Consider the following 18284-nt stretch of genomic DNA (forward strand, 5'->3'; position numbering starts at 1 on the left):
AAGATGAAGATGAATGTATATGCAACAACTCATTTAGGGAAGGGCAAGATGAAGTGTAGGCAACAATTGATTGATAACCAAAAAATAACATTGCTCATTCTTAAACCAAATCCCAATCTACACATCGTCTGAGCAATGTAATCCCATTCCACATTATGAAAAGCCTTAGCAATATCAACTTGCATAATTAGCACTTCTTTCTTTATATATTTGGCATATTCAATGCCTATATATGCGTTAGCAATGTTGTCATGTATCTACCTTCATGGCACAAAACCATAATGGGCTAGTTGTAGAACTGCCCCCCCCTTTCAATCTATTCACGAACATTTTTGTAATGAGCTTGTCGATAATAGGCATGAACATGTTGGGTCTCCAATCAGTAAGGATTTCACACATTTGTTTTTTTGGGACCAACTTCACTAGTCTCTCTTTCCGTGAGAATGGGAGGAGTTGAATCTCCCAACAAAACAGTTCACCATTTGAAGGATCGGGCCCTTGAATAGATCCCAATATGAATGCAAGAATTCCAATGTAAGCCCATCCCGTCCTAGGGATTTCCATGTACCCAAAGAATTTAAAGCATCATCTAGCTTTCTCTAGAGAAATGGCATATCCATAGTGAGAGCATCTAGAGGAAGCACAATAGGCATCACAATTTCCAACAAAAGATTTCTAGCTTTAACCTGTGAGGGAGTAAGCAGAAATGGTGCCACAAGAAGTTGGGTGAAATGAGTCAAGCATTTAGTTTCAAGCTCAAAAGTACACATTATCTAAGTCCCATCCAATTTTTCTACTTGAGTAATGGATTGTTTTTGCCTAGAATTATGCACACTTTAAAGAAGACTTTTGATGAGCAACCCTTATCCTCAGAATCTTTTTGTCTTGCACAAATTTTCCATTTTTGTTAAAAGCTTTTTTTCTTTCACAAATTTTCCATTTTTGAAGTTTGTGCCCGTCATTTTATCTTATGCATGTCCTGGCTATAAGAAAATCAAGCATCTCAGCATTTTGCAATGGCCATAGTTGACATGATTTTGATTATTGCTTTTTTTTTTTTGGGCAATTGTGGCTGAAGTCTTGATCCCCTAAATATTGGTGGCCATACTTCTTGATGACATACTGCATCCTTATGGTAAAAGAGTGCCAAGCTACATCTGTATCCTCACTGGCTTGCATGAGTAAAGGCTAAAGTGCATGCCTCACCATTTCTATAAAATGTTGATATTCTAGATAACTTTTATTGATAATGAGAAATCCTTGCATGGGTAGTCTAAGAGCATGAGTATGTATACCAAAATAGAGACCCATCCAAAGTGGTGAAGATTAGCAGGCAGAAGTGAGTGGTATATCACATGTGAAATCATTACTAAAGTTGGCATGGATCAAGTACCACCTATTCCATCGGCCCCATTATTGTGAATGTGCATTGTGCTGAAATGTAAACCCTTTATTAAAGGGTTTTGACAAAACCCAAAGGTTATAAGCATGTAGATCACAAAGATAGTAGTCCAAGAGGTGCAATCCATAGTTAGCATACCAAAGTGATGTGTTGTGTTGTCATCAAAATTTGGAGCATTATTGAAATCTCCACAAAGGAAAGCATTTCCATGCCATGGATAACTTGCAATCTCTTACCATAGCCCTGCTATGTGGGCAAATTTTTGTGACATAAATAGAGGCAAATTTATATACTTCTCCATGGATCAGGCATTTTATTACCAACCATCTAGCACTAGGATGATTGAAAGCAAGACAAGGATTGAGATCCCAATTGCACATCACCAATGTGCCAAAATATACATCACATCCAGAATAAAATATAACATAACCTACAAAATGTCCATGCTCTCTAGCAAGCATGTGTTGATTATGCTCTTGCAAACAAACTATATGCAGTTGTGTTTTATAAACATAATGCCAAAAAAGCCTCCATTTTTTGGGATCACAGAGGGCCTGTACATTATAAGAGAAGCACTTAACTGGTATATACATGAAAGAAAAGTTGTTTGTATGAAAGAAAAAAAGCAAATTAGTAAGCATCATGTGCCATAACATCAATGGTATCAAGCATATCATTTCCAAGATGCATAGAGGTGCTTCCGTTTAACAATGACAGTCCAGTCCATAAGGCACCAACCATAGTAACATCACGAGATGTAGTAGTGGAACTAGACACAACTTCACACTCGTTGAATTAGAATCTATTAGAAGTAGAGGGCAAAGATTATCTTAACAAAGCCTAGAAAATTGTCTTAATCAATTGTGGATAGACCATGGAACATGATGACATACCAAATAAAGGAGGTAAACCTTCCCAAATTGGGAACCTTAGGAGCAAGATAACAAGACCATTGATCAAGGGTCCTATTTCTTTATTTAGCCTATATGGGAAATAACTTTTAAAATGAGCAAAACGGTTAGTATCTTCTCCTTCAACATTAAGGCCTTTTGAATACTAAGAAAGCATGCTACTTGGGTTCATGGAAAGATCAACTTCTTTATCACCTCTTATGATAGCTACACAAGAGGTAAAATCTATTGGGGATAAGCTTTAGAAAACACTATGCACGGTAGCTAGAAGAAGGGTACGATGTAGAAGTAATCATCCTTGTGGTAAAGAGGAACCTCAATTGGTGTCTTGGCACATTATGCCAATACAGTGGACATAATGATGATAGACCCTAACAATAATTGTGTAGTTCAGTTAAATCTCCCATGGGTAAATTGACTTTTGTTTTAGTATACGTTCCAAGTGGTGGGACAATGATATCAAGACTTTAGGAGAAGTGGCCTTTCCACACTGATAATATTGCTATGGTGGGGGACTTTAATATGGTAGATGATGTTACAAATATATGGAATGTGCTAGGATTAGTAATAATGGGAGAAGAACTCAAACATGAAAGGATGTCAAGGAGGCTTCCCATCTTGTGGATGTCATAGATGATAAATCTTTCACATGGACCAATCAATAAATGGAAGACTATCATAAAGAGGGTAAATTGGATAGGATATAGTAGATGCAAGATAAGGAGTTAAATCTAGAGTTTGGAACTCTTACTTTTAGATCACCTGTCTATTGCTTAACCAACTTTGGAATGTAGAAAGAGCTCAATCCTCTTGGTTCAAGGTTGATCTTGCTCTTTTTTCACTTCATAATATCAAACAAGAAATTGACCTCACATTTGGAAAGACATCTTTACTTCTCCAAAAAAACATTTCTTATCTTTGAACAATGGTGGCAGCTTTCACTAAAACTCAAAACTTCCTTAAGTATCATAGAAATGAAGTTGCAACAACCACAAGAAAAATAATTAAAACGTTGGAACCACCAATATGTTCAACTAACACACAAAAGAGGAGCATTGGAATGAAGAGGTAGATAAGAGCTCAAGAAGAAATTAAGTTTTAGCGTGCAAGGCTCTACTTATGGGGCTGGTGGGTAGGAAAAATAGATAGACCCATAAGAACTATAAGGTGATAAAAAAGAAGAACATTACAAAAGAGGTTCCCTTTCTCAAAGACAACAATGATCATCTTGGTAAGATCTTAAAAGAGAAGAGAGATTTCATTCTCAAACATTTTGAGAATATTCTAGGCAACAAGAGGAAGATTACCCAAGAAGCTTTTGACAATCAGGCTGCTTATAGCAATAATGCTAGACAAAAAGCTCTCTCCTCTTAAGATTCCTCTAAGATGGAAGCTCTTTAACAATAAAGGAGCTCACAGAAGCTCACTAGATAAAGGAGGGAAAAGATCTGGGAGAAGATGAATTAGGGTGTGAATTTAATAAATATTTTTGATATCATAGGCCCAAAGGTCTCACTTTTATGGAACATTGCCTATGGTGAAGTGTTTCTTCCTAAACATCTCAATAGTGGGGTGATCAAGGTCATCACAAAAGGTTGTGACCAACATCTTCTAAAAGATTGGAAACCTCTTACCATTCTTAACTATAGCTTCAAGTCTTTTGCTAAAGCCCGTGCTACAAGGATACAAAGGAAGATGAATTTTTTGACAAGAAAAGAGCAGAAAGGGTTCATATATGGGAGGCATATCCTTGATGCTATCATAAATCACTATGATGAAACATTCAGCCTGGTGGCAAAGATGACCACCATACGAACGGTGATTACTTTAGTAAGCATTCATGGGCTGGAGGCTATGACAAATGGATGTTAAGAATGCATTTCTAAATAATACACTAATGAGGAATTTCATAAGGATAAGCCCAAGGGGTATGTACACCCCAAATACCCAATGCATGTGTGCAAATGGAGGAAAGCCTTGTATGGGATGAAGCAAGCTCCTAGAGCTTGGTGTAACAGAATGAGTAAAACCTTGTTGAGTATGCATTTCAAACAAACCAAAGCTGATAGCTCACTACGTGAAGCAAGAGGATTCCAAAATGGCCATTGTGATTATATATGTGGATGATTTGATCATTTCTTGGAGTCATCATGATACAGGAACTACACAACTAAGAAGAAATTGTCAAGTAAATTTGATATGAAAGACCTCGGACAGCTAAGGTACTTTCTTGGCATTGAGATAATTGATTCACCTCAGGGTATATGTATGGTGCAAAGGAAATATTCTGTAGATATGCTTGAGAAGGATGGGATGACAGCATGCAAACCAATAGATACTCCCTTGGATCAAAATAAAAAATTGTGAATGATGGCAAGTATGTATAGGATGTGACTGTTTGGAAAGATGGTTGGAAGCTTGATATACTTAACCATTACAAGACCAGATTTGAACTATGCAATAGGAGTGGTAAGTCAGTTTATGTAACATCCTCACAAGAGCCATCTAGATACGGTGAGATAGATATTGAGATATGTGAAAGCCACACTCTGTTTCGGAATGTTTTATGCTAAAGGAGGGGATATATTCTTGCATGGCTATACAGATGTGGATTGGGTTGGTTGCATTATGGATAGGAGATCTATGATTATGTATGCCTTTTCACTTGGTAGTGGCATGGTCAATTGAAGTAGTAAGAAAAAACCTACTGTGGCTTTTTCAAGCACAAAAGCTGAATATCGTGGAGCAACCATTACAGCATGTGAGGAGACATGGATGAGATAATTGCTTAGTGATTTTGGACTTCAGATAGTGGTGTTATATTTTGTGACAATGTTAAGTAGCATAATGCTAGCAAAGGACCCGGTGTACCCTGCTTATACCAAGCATATAGAAGTCTACTACCTCTTCATATGCGAGCAAAAGATGAGTGGGGAGATAGACTTGGTCTATGTGAAGACCAATGAACAAGTGGCTGATATCTTTACCAAGGCATTAGGTAAAGATATGTTTGATAATTTTAAAAAGGCCTTGGGCCTGTATGATGTAAAAGGTCATGCTGAGCTTGAGGGAGCCTTTGATGATGTGGCTTCTCGAAAGTATGGGTGCGAGTATAAGAGGTTGTGAGAGAAGAGTTTTGTTGAGTTGTATGTAGATTGGGCATCCTAAAGTAGTGAATGAAGAAGAAACTTTCCAGTGTATTGTGTATATCTCCCTTTGAACTTATAGTAGAGAAGTTGGAGAGGAGGGAGAGAGTAACATTGAAGGTGCAAGAGAGAACCACACAATAGATTTACCATCCATGTACATCTACCAAATATATATGGGTGGTCTAGGATTGAGTTCATTATGCAAAATATATAACTCTACCCACACATATTAACTGATACATATAATTGCACAATAAAACATTCAACATTAACCTCAATAATGACTTGGTGTAAATTCCTACAAATTGATATTCGGAGAAACAATGGAATCTCTCACTTTTTATTTTATGTCGAATGGCATTAATGATATGAAATATGAATGTGCTTCATCTTTTTGTGATCTTTTGTATTATCTACTAAAGCAATTATTTATGTTGTCACAAAGAATCATCATAGCTTTCCCTTGGGTTGAACCAACCTCACATAAAAAGCCTTTGCAACAGTGTTGCTTCACAAGCACACTTGGTAAAGAAACATACTCTCTATGCCAATTATCATTAATAAGGCAACTATTCCATACTTCTTGCTTGACCATACTATGCAATGCTATAAGAGCAAAAAATGTAAAACTAGTTATTGACTTTGCCTCTTTAGTTCCACCAGAACATCTTTTTAGCCATTGGGGTTCAATTTCCTTTTTTATTTTTGTCATGCTTGCAAGTCCTTTACCATATTCTTAAGCTTCATCATGCATGTATTCTTACAATTATTGTCTTTCCTATAGAGTCTTAAACTATACCCTTATCATTATTAATCCTATCCAATGGCCACTCCTACATAACCTCACCTCTCACCATAAGTGGAGGTGATGGAGTTCTCTATCACCATCCTCCTCTCCTCCTCATGGAAGATCCTATCTCGCATACTAGTTGCATACTATGATCTAGCAATAAAAGCTCTCTTGTAGCCCTCTAATCTCTACTATTAATGCAAAGAACCTCATGGTGGCTCAAAGAAGAACTAGTTGTAGATTATATATTGCTATTAATGTTTAGAGCTTTAAATTTCATAAATATGCCCAAATTTATGTGTGGACTAAGTTCTATGGCATTAAATTTGATAAAATTTCCCTAAAGGTGGTAGTAGGGCTAATAATGTAACTCTACATTGGGAAAAGATTGGCCCATTGAGCTAAGGAGGCAATGACAAAGTTGTTCCAAGTGGTGGGCATATGAATATAAATCAATGAAGCCTAGTTTTTGTCAATGTGTTTCAACATCCTAAATGAAGATGATGAATCACTACATGCCTACAAGCATAGAGTGCAATCAGTTGCCCCTTGATAGAGCCTAGTTATAAGGCCAAGGCTCTTTCACATGCAAGGCTAAAGAAGTTGAGGAAAATGATTTTTATCCAAATGAATCCAACTCAAAATGTACCAAGGTAGCTCATTAAAAAGGTGGTAAAGGTAGCACTACTAGTAGCAAAGGTCAATGGGTTAATGTTACTGACCACAAATATTAATAAACCAATGGAGAATAAGGAAAGCAAGTAAAAATCGTGTTGAGCCAGGGCACACCTTTTCCTACTCATGCAAGGAGGAGAATAGATCACACTAGAGCAACCACATATGACAAATGATTTTCTACATGATTTGTTTGACGAGCCACCCTCAAAGCCTACGATATCATAAGGATTTTCGTGGGAAAGAGAATAATGTCGTCTATTTTAGTTTATGTTTTGTTAGTGTTCCCTTTCGCTTGCTAATGTTCTTAAGAGGATGGATAGGTTGATTTGGGGTTTTCTTTGGCAAAAGCAATGGCATGCATTTGAATGGAATCTTGTTGTGGCAAAAAAAAGGAAGGAGGTTTTAGGATTAGAAGGAATGGGACCAAAGTGCAAGAGAGTGTGCTCTAAATGGCTGTTGAAGATCGGCTGTGACTAGCCATAACCTGTGTTGGTGTGATAGTGGATAGCAGAAATGGGCCTTAGGGTGTTAGAGGGCCTTGGTCGGACATAATACTTTGTGATCAAACTATTAAATTTCTTCAACCTAAAGTGGTGACTAAAATGGTAATATTTTGGAAGGAGGTCTTTTCTGGTGTTACTTGGTTGGGCAATGCTTTTTCCTAGGGGGATGCATGTCTAGGTAGATCACTTTGGTTAGCGGATTGGGCTTAAAAGATGATTTTAAGCCATTGCTAGTTGCCTTAAGGCAAGTGATTAAAAAGTGTGATGAAGACTACAGACCTTTAGGAATCTTTGGGATCCTGGTGGGAGGAGATGGATGGATGTTGATGAAATAGGGAGAACCTTTAATCTAACGATTGGACAGAGAAGAGGTATGCAAAATCTACTGTTAAATATTCGAGAAGACTGGCCGTCTAATACAATTTTGAATGATAAAGGGGATTTGAAAGGCTTTGTGAATGCTACAAGTCTTTAAAGCACTACAAAGATGTTCTTTGAAAGATATGGTGCTTCCCCAGGGGCCATGGATTGCCTTGTTGGCGCATAACAGTGGATTGATAAAACGCCAAGGGATAGTGTTACTATTTGTCTAAGAAGATTAAGAAAGGTATGGGATGCTTCTTCCAGTCTACAAATATAATGTGTTGATATGGAAGGTTTTAGTTGGAAAATGCCAATGAGAGATAGGATTTCTAAGTAGAATCCTAGAGTCTCACCATTCTACATGTTTTGTAGATTCGAAAAGGAGACACATTTTCATCTTTTATGGGAATGTATTGCAATTCGGCCAATATGGAGAAGAATTATGAGATGGTTAGGCAAATGCAGATTTTCTTCTCTTTGGTGGAACCAGTCTGTACTTGGTCATAGGGGAAGTTTGAATGATCATTATTGGAGGTTTGGCAATTGTTGAGAGCTATAGTCATCCAATATATATGGAAATGCCAAAATAACTGATCTATAAAAGGAGTGATGATTTGGGGTTTTGGTATAGAGAACTTGAGTACTCAATAACAATGGCACTTAGGAGTTTGAGTGGGAAGAAAGAAAGTTATAGACAAGTGTGCCTGAAATTGGAGAGTTTTCACAGTCCCTTGTAATTGCCTACTTTTAAGGAGGCAATCATATGTTCACTCTTTTTTGTATGCAGTCTAGTAATAAATTTTCTTTTCTGCAAAAAATATTTCGATTAATGTAAAAATAAACATACATTTATTTGGAAGATGGTGAAAAAAGCTATGGAAAAACATTTGTCATATCCTTTAAAAATTATATGGTATGAGAGGGTGGAAGTTTACTCGCCATGACAATATTCTTAAAAATCCAACCTTGTGGGAACTTGTCATGGCTTGTAAATTCCTGTCACTCCACAATGCATGATTTTCAAGAATACTACTCAAAGGTTTTTAAATGTCATGTGTTGTCTTCTTGATTTACAAGGAAGGATTGAATCCGTAGTGATATTGTGATTGTGGATTCTAGTATTCCATGCTTTTGGTGCTTATTCTAATCCATACAAGTAATCTATGAACAAATTGCTCTTAACATAACGTTTTAGTTGTTTCAATAGAGATCTCCTCATCTAGAAAGCATTCAATAAAGCATGCTTGACATCCATCCAACGTATTGGCCCATCAAAGCGTGAAGCTAGAGCAATAACTATCCTAACAATTGTCATCTTTGCAATTGCTAGTGCAAATGTTTCCTCATGATCTATGCCTTGGTCTTGTGTATAACATTTAGCAACTAACCTAGCTTTACCCTTATAAACTATAATATTTTTTATTCAACTTTACTGCATGAACCGCATTTCATGGACTTCTTTTCTATTGGAACATCTGATAAAAAGCAAGTCTAGCCCTTGATAAGAGCAATATACTTCTCATCCATGGCATGTTTCCATTTAGCTACTTGCATTTATTCTTTGACGATGCAAGCTTATCAATTTTCATAACCTTTGGTATGCTATTGTAACTCCATTTTGTTCACAAGAAGAGCTTCGAGCATGTGCAGTGAAACTTTATTGAAATTAGGGTGGCTTCAATGTTTATATTTTTTACTTGCCTTATCTAAAGATGAATGCTTTGAACACTAGATATGAAGATAAATTAGGCATTGAGATTGTTGTAGGTCGATCAAAGTATGAATTAGTCTCATCTCAATGATGACGTCTCTAGAGACTGTAAAAATTCTATTGACTAGATCATGTAATAACATGTATGCTTTAATATTATCATGTGAAAACACATTTGATAGACTTCTCATCAAGCTTATTAGAGAGCCGAATACTCTGAACTGATTAAATAAGGATTAATTCATGTGAAGTCTCTTCTAGTGTAATATTCTAAAAAATAACAATGTTTCTTCTATTGCCAAGTATATTGTATTGCATATGATTTCTGCCCAATATGACCTTGGAACGTTCTTCTCATCCAACATACCTTCAGATTTTGCAATCACCCTATTTCTACATCTTGTTGACTCCATTCTACTCTGAAGTGTATTTGCATGCAAACTATCTTTTAATCCCAAAGTAAATGCAAGAAGCATTGACCTCATCTATCTTATATGCATGTCCATTGTCATAGCAAAGGATTTTTTAATCCCAAAGTAAATGCAAGAAGCAATGACCTCATTCTATCTTGTACGCATGTCCATTGTTATAGCAAAGGATTTTAACAAAATTTCCAAGAAATTCTTAATGGCATCAAGGGCATGTGACTTTTGCTTGTAGGTCTTCTTGGAATAATTAACAATGAAATTAATGATATATAAAGCCCTATTTAGACTATAATATTGAAGTAATGAGACGCAAAACCTATCTTCTCATATCAAGCCCATAAAGCTTGTTTGAGACCATACGATGCCTTTCGTAACGTACATATTTACCTTCCCATCTAGTCCAATCGGATGATGTACATAGACTCCTCCTAGAAGTCCCCATTCAAAAAAGTTATTTTAATTTCCAATTGATGTACTTTTCGAGCATGATGAGCTCTAATGAGCAGCCAATGAAACCACACACTTGATAGTGGTCATCCTAGAAGTGGGGGCAAAGGTTTCATCAATGTATTCCCTCCTACTGAGAATGGCCTTTGGGCAACTAACCTTGCCATGTGCTAGACAAATGGTACCATCAGATTTTCTCTTCGTCTTCTAGACCCACTTTTGTCCCAATAGCCTTTTAACTCTTCACCAAATCCATCTGTGGTTCTTATGGATTGAATCCAATTCAATCCACATGGCTCTCATCTAATGCTCACGCTCTTGAACATCCTCAAAATGCTCAGGATCAACTAAATCAGGAAGTATGCTGTGTTAGCATTATTGTGCTCCTTTCCAACCTCAAGAACTAACCCATATTCTATTGGGAAGAGAAGCTAACATATTACTATCCTGTAAAGCTTGTTTCAGCCACTTCGGGATTGTTTTGGCTTATACAATAGCCCTCTCTTCTTTGACACTTTTCTCCACATCTTCATGTGTTATGGGCTTCCAAAGTCTGTTGTGTAGGTAAATTTCTACTTGTTGTAACTACTATTAACAATTAGTGGGAGGAGCCCTTATAAGCTGCTATCGATTGGAATTGGAAGCATCCTGTCAAACACTTCTTGTAAACCTATAGAAAGATGTTATGTTATGCATCCCACACCTAAAATAATCCATGTTGGGTTTCCTTCATGCCAAGCGTTAAAACATGTGAAGGTTTGGTTGGGTATCTCTTCAAAACATGTGCAGCACACATAAGGGATTCCATTCAAAATTTATGAGACGACTCTCTACCCTTTATCATACATTTGGCCATCTCCATCAAATATTAATTTTCCTCTCAGCAGCACCATTTTGCTAAGGTGTGCATGGCACCGTGGGTGATGCATTTAACATGTACTCTCCCCTATAATCTCAATGTTTACCCCTCCAGCTACTTGTCTGGTTTTTAGCCATGGTAACAAATGCTGAAAATATATAAATACATCTATATGGATACATATGCTTTCTCTTTTGAAAGATAAACCCAAGTAAATATGAAAATTTTGTCCATTAAGCTCACCAAATTGTTGCAAATGGTCAGGTCACCTACCCATCTGTAAGCTCCCATATGAGGAGAGCAGGGGGGTGTGAACCGAGGGTTTGAGAGGTTGCCACATGGGCAGCAGACTGGCTGCCATGTGAGCATCATTCAGACAATAAAGGAAATGGAGGGGGCTACCACATGGGCAGCACCTAATAGCATATACAAGAGGAGTACCTGGCAAGTAGAGGTGCTCCTGGTGGCTGAAGGCAGTACGGAGCAGACACGTGGACATCAGGGACCTGCGGCAGCCTGATTGTGCAGGGTTTCCAGCAAGTACAGATGGTGCATCAGTACGGAAGGGTACGGGGGTGCCTATGTGGCTGTACAGGGCTGGTAAAGGCCTGGCAGGAGGCAGGGATGTTGCAGCCGGCAGGCACCTGCATGAAGAAGGGTGCGGGGCAGATGGCCAGAGCTATGGGCAAGTGAGAGGCCTGCTGTAGGCCCTGGATCTGAGGCAGTAGGGACCTGGCCAGTGGCGCAATGCCACGGGGCAGGTCGGCCCTGCAAATGGCCTTGAAGGGGCCTAGTTTTGTGAGCCCATGGGGGGGCTGCTGGGTCGGCCAGTAGACCCCACAGTGGGTTGGTTTTTGGGGATGCTAGTCAGTCCATATGGGGGGCATCCTTACCCCATAAAAGGCAGGCTTTGGAACCTCAAACTCATCACTTGAAGCAGCCCTCAGGACAGCAGACAGGAGCAGCAGTTGGGTAACCTTGGGCCTACATTCAGGAGAAGAAGGTGACCCAGAAGAGCTGCAGACTGAGCTAGAGTAGCAGGCCACCTAGGCTGAGTTTCCAGACAGCAAGGTAGAAGAGATCCTTTGGATAAAGAGTCTACATACGCTCAATGGGGCACGCAGGCTCAGAGATTTAGAGGTGCCAGGCACATAGAGGAGAACCTTTTGGTACTGTATCTTGTCCAGTTTGTGGATGGACGGAAATATATATGAGTTGCTTCTATATTTAGCTATGAGCACAGTCTATTTGCTAGTCTGCACACGCATTAATGGTTGTGAAGTACACACATTTGATGAAGCTTGATTCCATAGTGAAACACGTCCGTGTGTAATTCCTATATCAGTCTTTCATTGGGGGATACCTTCTGGTGGGATTCTTTTTCTGACATGGTATCAGAGCCCTGACGAAAGTTCTCAGGAAGTGAAGCTTGAAGGCAAGGACCTTGCTGAAGGATTCATTGCTCGGAGGAATTAGCTTTTGGTGTCTGAAGGATTGCACCCAGGTGGGAGGCTTAGGTTCAAACAGACGGCAGAAGGATTGTACCCAGGTGGGAGGCTCAGGTTCAGATAGGTTTATGACACTCTAAAACCCTTTTCCTATTTCAATTAATTATCATGGCCAATAGATACCAGATCCCGAATTTTGGTGAAACAGGCAAGCTTGATAGGACCAACTACCCATTGAGGAAAGTAAAGGTTCGGAGCCACTTGGTGTTGAGGGAGTCATGGGGATTGCGATGGGGACGGAGTTGATGCCTAAGGCCACCGTAACTACTTCAGCCATATCAACCTCGGCGGCGATGACTACGCCAACGAACACTATATTTGTGAGAGCATGGCATATCCGGGATGCAGAAGCCTTGGCTATCATTGTGGGTACAACAGCAGATATGGTACTGCTGCAAATTCAGATGGCGGACACTTCTTTCGAGGCATGGACAACATTGAGGGATATGTACGAGCTCGAAAATGAGACGAGAACTTGGACCTCGAGACAAGGATGGCAAGATTGTTGTTGGGAATGCTCCCTGAGAGCTATAGTAGTTTTGCGATTATGGTGACTGCAGGGCACAGGACGGCACCGATGACTTTCGAGGAGCAGGTTCCACTGCTGCTGCAGCAAGAAGCTAGGGAAAATAAGTACAACAGTACGGATAAGGATAGCAAGGCCCCGATAGCTTAGGGCAGGAGAAAAGGCAAGGGCAAGGGTAACCTTGGCAAAGGCAAGCCTAAATCTGACAACGCAGCGGACTCTTCAGATGAAGACAACAAAAGGAAGAGGAAGAAAGAGAGAAACCGCTTCTACTGCGACGATGAGCCAAGATATTTTGTGAAAGATTGCAAAAAGAAGAAGGCTGATCGGAAGAAGAAGGGTGCCAATTTAGAGTCAGAGGAGTCAGCTCAGGTGGCAGTAGGCAAACTTTTGTTGGTGGCCACTCCATGTGCTGTTGCTATTAGATATGTGGACCCGGTGTTACTATTAGGATGTCAGACATTGAGGATTGGTCAGAAGAGGAGTCTGGATCCTTTGTGAAGGTGATGGACAGCAATGAGTGCCTGGAGTCATCTAGGTGCTTGACTGGTGTTGTTGAAGCAAAGGGGGATTCTCACTACTCATCACTTGGAGCAGCCCTCAGGACAGCAGACAGGAGCAGCAGTTGGGTAACCTTGGGCCTACATTCAGGAGGAGAAGGTGACCCAGAAGAGCTGCAGACTGAGCTAGAATGGCAGCCCACCTAGGCTGAGTTTCCGGACAGCAAGGTGGAAGAGATCCTTTGGACAGAGAGCCTGTATACGCTCAATGGAGCACGCAGGCTCAGAGATCTAGAGGTCCCAGGCACATAGTAGGAGAACCTTTTGGTACTGTATCTTGTCCAGTTTGTGGACGGACAGAAATATATATGAGTTGCTTCTATATTTAGCTATGAGCACAGTCTATTTGCTGGTCTGCATACACATGAATGGTTGTGAAGTACACACACTTGATGAAGCTTGATTCCATAGTGAACCACTTCCGCATGTAATTCCTGGGCTAATATATCAGTCTTCCGCTGTAGGATACCCTCTGGTGGGATATCTTTTTCTAACAAAAATATACATACTTTCCCATGGATGATGTCTTCATGGGGCCACACACATTACGGTCTATGAAATATAATGTCCTAATAGCCTGAATAGATCCATTCCATTGGAAGGTATTCCTACACATCCTTCCCAAATTGCATCCTTCACACACATGTTTGGAGAGGTCTCCGTGGAGAGGTCTCCGGTGGTAGTCTTTTTCTCTTTCTCTGAAAATGCACTGATCATCCTAGCAAATGACAGTATATCTCTTCTACCAGAAGAGGACATAAAATGCAGATTCTTGTATATGACTCGAACATAAAGGAATACAGAGTTAGTACCATCTACTGATGAAAGAACAATCTTTCCGACTCCCTTCATAGGATACTAAATATTGTTTGAACACGATACAGCTTTGCCAATAAGAGCAAGCTACAAATCAACAAACAAGTGTTACTTGGAAATTATGTGCTTTGATGCATCACTATGAAATATCAAACTGCATTTTGAAGTGTCAATCACACTAAGTGAAATGTCGGAATCATAGCTACATACAAGAAACTCTTCAAAGCTTCCTTCTTCTTTTCTCTCTCCAATATCTTCCTACATTCATTGATAGGATGACATGGCTTCTACCGGTAATGGCATCTTCCCTTGTTCCTTGCTTGCCCATGTCTTTTGCATTGTCAGGTAGCCAACTTAAAGTAGCCTTAAACCGTGCACCACCTTTATTCTAGAAAGCACTATGGGAAGAGGAAGACTTATTATTCCCTGTCTATTCCTCTTGCAACAATGGACCGACTAGCTCCTCAAACTATGAAGGATGAGCATTTCCTCTCAAAGACAAGAGAAGTGTAGAAGTTCAGGTAGGACTTCAAGAATGATTGAGGTGTCCTAGAGATCATCTTTTTTTAGAAATAATATCACCCATATTCGAGAGTAAATTGATACATTGTGCAAGACATGCCAGGCATGTGAAGAAGTCCTGCAAAGATATTACGTGTGGAATCATAAACCTCTTCATTGACAAAGAAATCAAGGCAAGATCTTGTGCAACATGGGCATCCCACCTTCTTTGTTTAGTTGTAGAAGTTGCAACTTCTACACGTGTAGGCCTAGCCACTGCTGTAGCCTAGCTTCTACTAGCTGTTGCATGGGAAGCAACTTCAACAGAAGAGGGTTCATCCCCATTTACAAATCCCCATAAACCTTTGGTAACCAACAGGTTTTTAACTATGGACTCCATAAGGAGTTATTGGTGTCATCAAGCTTATTTTCTTGAGGCAAAGTTCCATCAAATAAGCTGTCATTTTGAGCCTTAGCACAAACTACCCACAAAATTCACTTACAGTGTGGTTTCTACACCAAATGCATTTACCCACAAGCCAGTGCTTGGCTAAATAAGTGCAACCTGACACTACCTGCAGAACAAATTTCCCCTTGGCACAGGCAAAAAATGCAAGCAAAAAGAGCAAAGGCCCCAATTTTCTGCGAGCAACTTAATGCAACTCCTTTTGAGTGCTCAAACCTACCAAGTGTACTCAATAAAATCCGAAAGAGTAATTAACAAATCTAGGAAGAAGAATTGAAACCAGGAATCTGTGCAAAATCATGAGTGGAATGAGAGTGGAAGTTAAGCAGTAGGTGAAAATTCAGGCCTATCCAGATCTGAAAGAGAACAAGAATCCACGGAGCCAAATGAATCAATGATAGAATCTAGGATTAGGACATGATCTGGGAGTTGAATAGGATACAAGGGCAGGACTCAGGGCAGCAAGAGTATAGGGAGCAGGATCAATCTACATGCAAAAAGATTCGAGAGGCCGGATGGATCCAAGGAGCAAGTTAGAATTGGGCTAATTGAGATAGAATTCAGGTAAATTAAGAGGCAAATCTGGGCAAATTCAGAATAAAAATACAGGCAGATCCATAATAAAAATTTCAGCAGGACTGGAATAAAAATCAGGGCAGATCCAGAATGAAAATCCGGGCAGATCAACTAGGATAGAAACTTGCGTAGAATCCAAGGTAGGAACAAATCAATATGATTACCTCTATTGGCTTCCTTGTACGTATGCGAAGGTGTTTCTCAGCAATTAGGTCACAAAAAGTATGGCGACAGCTTCATAATAGAGGCAACTGCTCCGTAACAAAGTACAGAAAATTGGAGCTAGAACAGTAGCAATGTACCGCGAGTAGGCGCAGCTCATCCATGAACAGAGTTATCAGCTCCAAAATACTGGTAAACTGATTCCAAAAGTAGGTCCAAAACAATGGCGCCTCAAAACAATTGGGGATGGCCACTTCAAATTGATGAAATGGCTACAAAATGGAAGAGACTTCTCCAACAGTCGTCAAGTCTGAAACAGCCATTAAATGTCCAGTTAATACTCCTCCAGTGACGAACATGAAATGAAAGGCCTCACATCAAAGGCAGAACTTAAGAATAGAAATGCCTCAAATCAGAGACAATCGCTTAAGAACGGTTCAAAAACAGAAGCAAAACACCTATAGACCACTAGAAGGTCTAGAGGCTGTAGGAGACTAGCTAAAATCAGTCCTGCGCACCTCCAAAATAGCAACAAGATCAATGGAACAAGCTATAATAGCTTGAGCCTTGAAGACAGAATCTTCTCCCAATAGAGTGATAGTATTGTGAATGATTCCAAGCAGCACGAGAGAGAGACACACACACACACACGCAGAGAGAGAGAAAGAGAGAGAGAGAGAGAGTTGAGACAGGTAACGCTACTCTGACACCATATGTTGGAAATAATGGTGAACACATAGAGACACAATCTATATTCCAAGTGTGGGTGTCATAATGAGGCTATATATCCTCTACAATGCATTGTACCCCAACCTTAATGCTAATCCGAGGGGAGAAGACCTCCTAAGTGGAGGAAAAAGGAGCCCCAAGGGTTGGTTCGCACCATAATCTTACCTGTCCCCAATAATCATTGTGCCTAAAAGAATAAGAAGATGAGGATGTGTATGAATCTCAAAAATGTAAACGCTGCCACAATCATAGATTACTATCCCCTACCACTACAAATACAATATTGGAGGATCAATAGCTTATAGTTCCTTGGATGAAGTTAGTGGTTATAACCCCCCAAAAGCTCAATCAAAGATGGAATTTGCAAATAGAAGAATAATATTTGCATACAAAGTCATGATGCCATTTGGGTTATGCATTTGCAATAGAATGGACAATATTTACATATAGAGTCATGATGTCATTTGGGTTATGCAATCTCTAGCCACCACATTCCAAAGGATATGTACACATCCTTCAAGGCATTCCCTTCCAAAACCTTTGTTGGGGCATTGAAGGCTTGCAACAGCCTAGCAGCAATGGAGCAAGGGAAGCAGATAGTGAATACTCCATGTCCAGAGAAGGGTAGAGCAATCCACTCCCAAGTAGTAGAGAGTTGCATGCACTTACATGGATTTGTGGGAAACACCTTGGTGAATATGTATAAAGTTTGGAAGCCTAGAGGATACACAGTGTGTAATTGATGGAAATTGATGGACTGCCTCATTGTGATGCAATCATGTGGACTGCAATCATCCTAGGGTACACACAGCAACAAAAAAATGATGAGGCCTTTAGACTTTATGCACAAATAGAAGATCATGGTCCTTCGAAGCCCCCCCCCCCAACCCCAATCACCTCAGGCAGCAGGTCCCGATACGCCACCATTGCAGCTATGACACCCTCTCCGTATGCACATACATACCTACGATGAGGTCTATACCGACCCATCATTGGGCACCATGACAAGATGTTTTATCTACAAGAGCAGGTAAGAGAGTTAAAGATACAACTGGCAGATGCAGTAGCTAGAATTCAGGTTCTAGAAGGACCTAGCAAGCAAGTAGTCACCGACGAGGTTGTAAAATCTTGCAAGGCTTCCCCAGCTAGTCTCCACATTCAAAGATCTAGTTCACACTGAAGTATAGACCACAAAGAAG

The sequence above is a fragment of the Dipteris shenzhenensis genome, chromosome 16 (assembly GCF_047967505.1).
Source record: "Dipteris shenzhenensis isolate YYH24624 ecotype China chromosome 16, Dip_SZ_1.0, whole genome shotgun sequence".
Taxonomy (NCBI): domain Eukaryota; kingdom Viridiplantae; phylum Streptophyta; class Polypodiopsida; order Gleicheniales; family Dipteridaceae; genus Dipteris; species Dipteris shenzhenensis.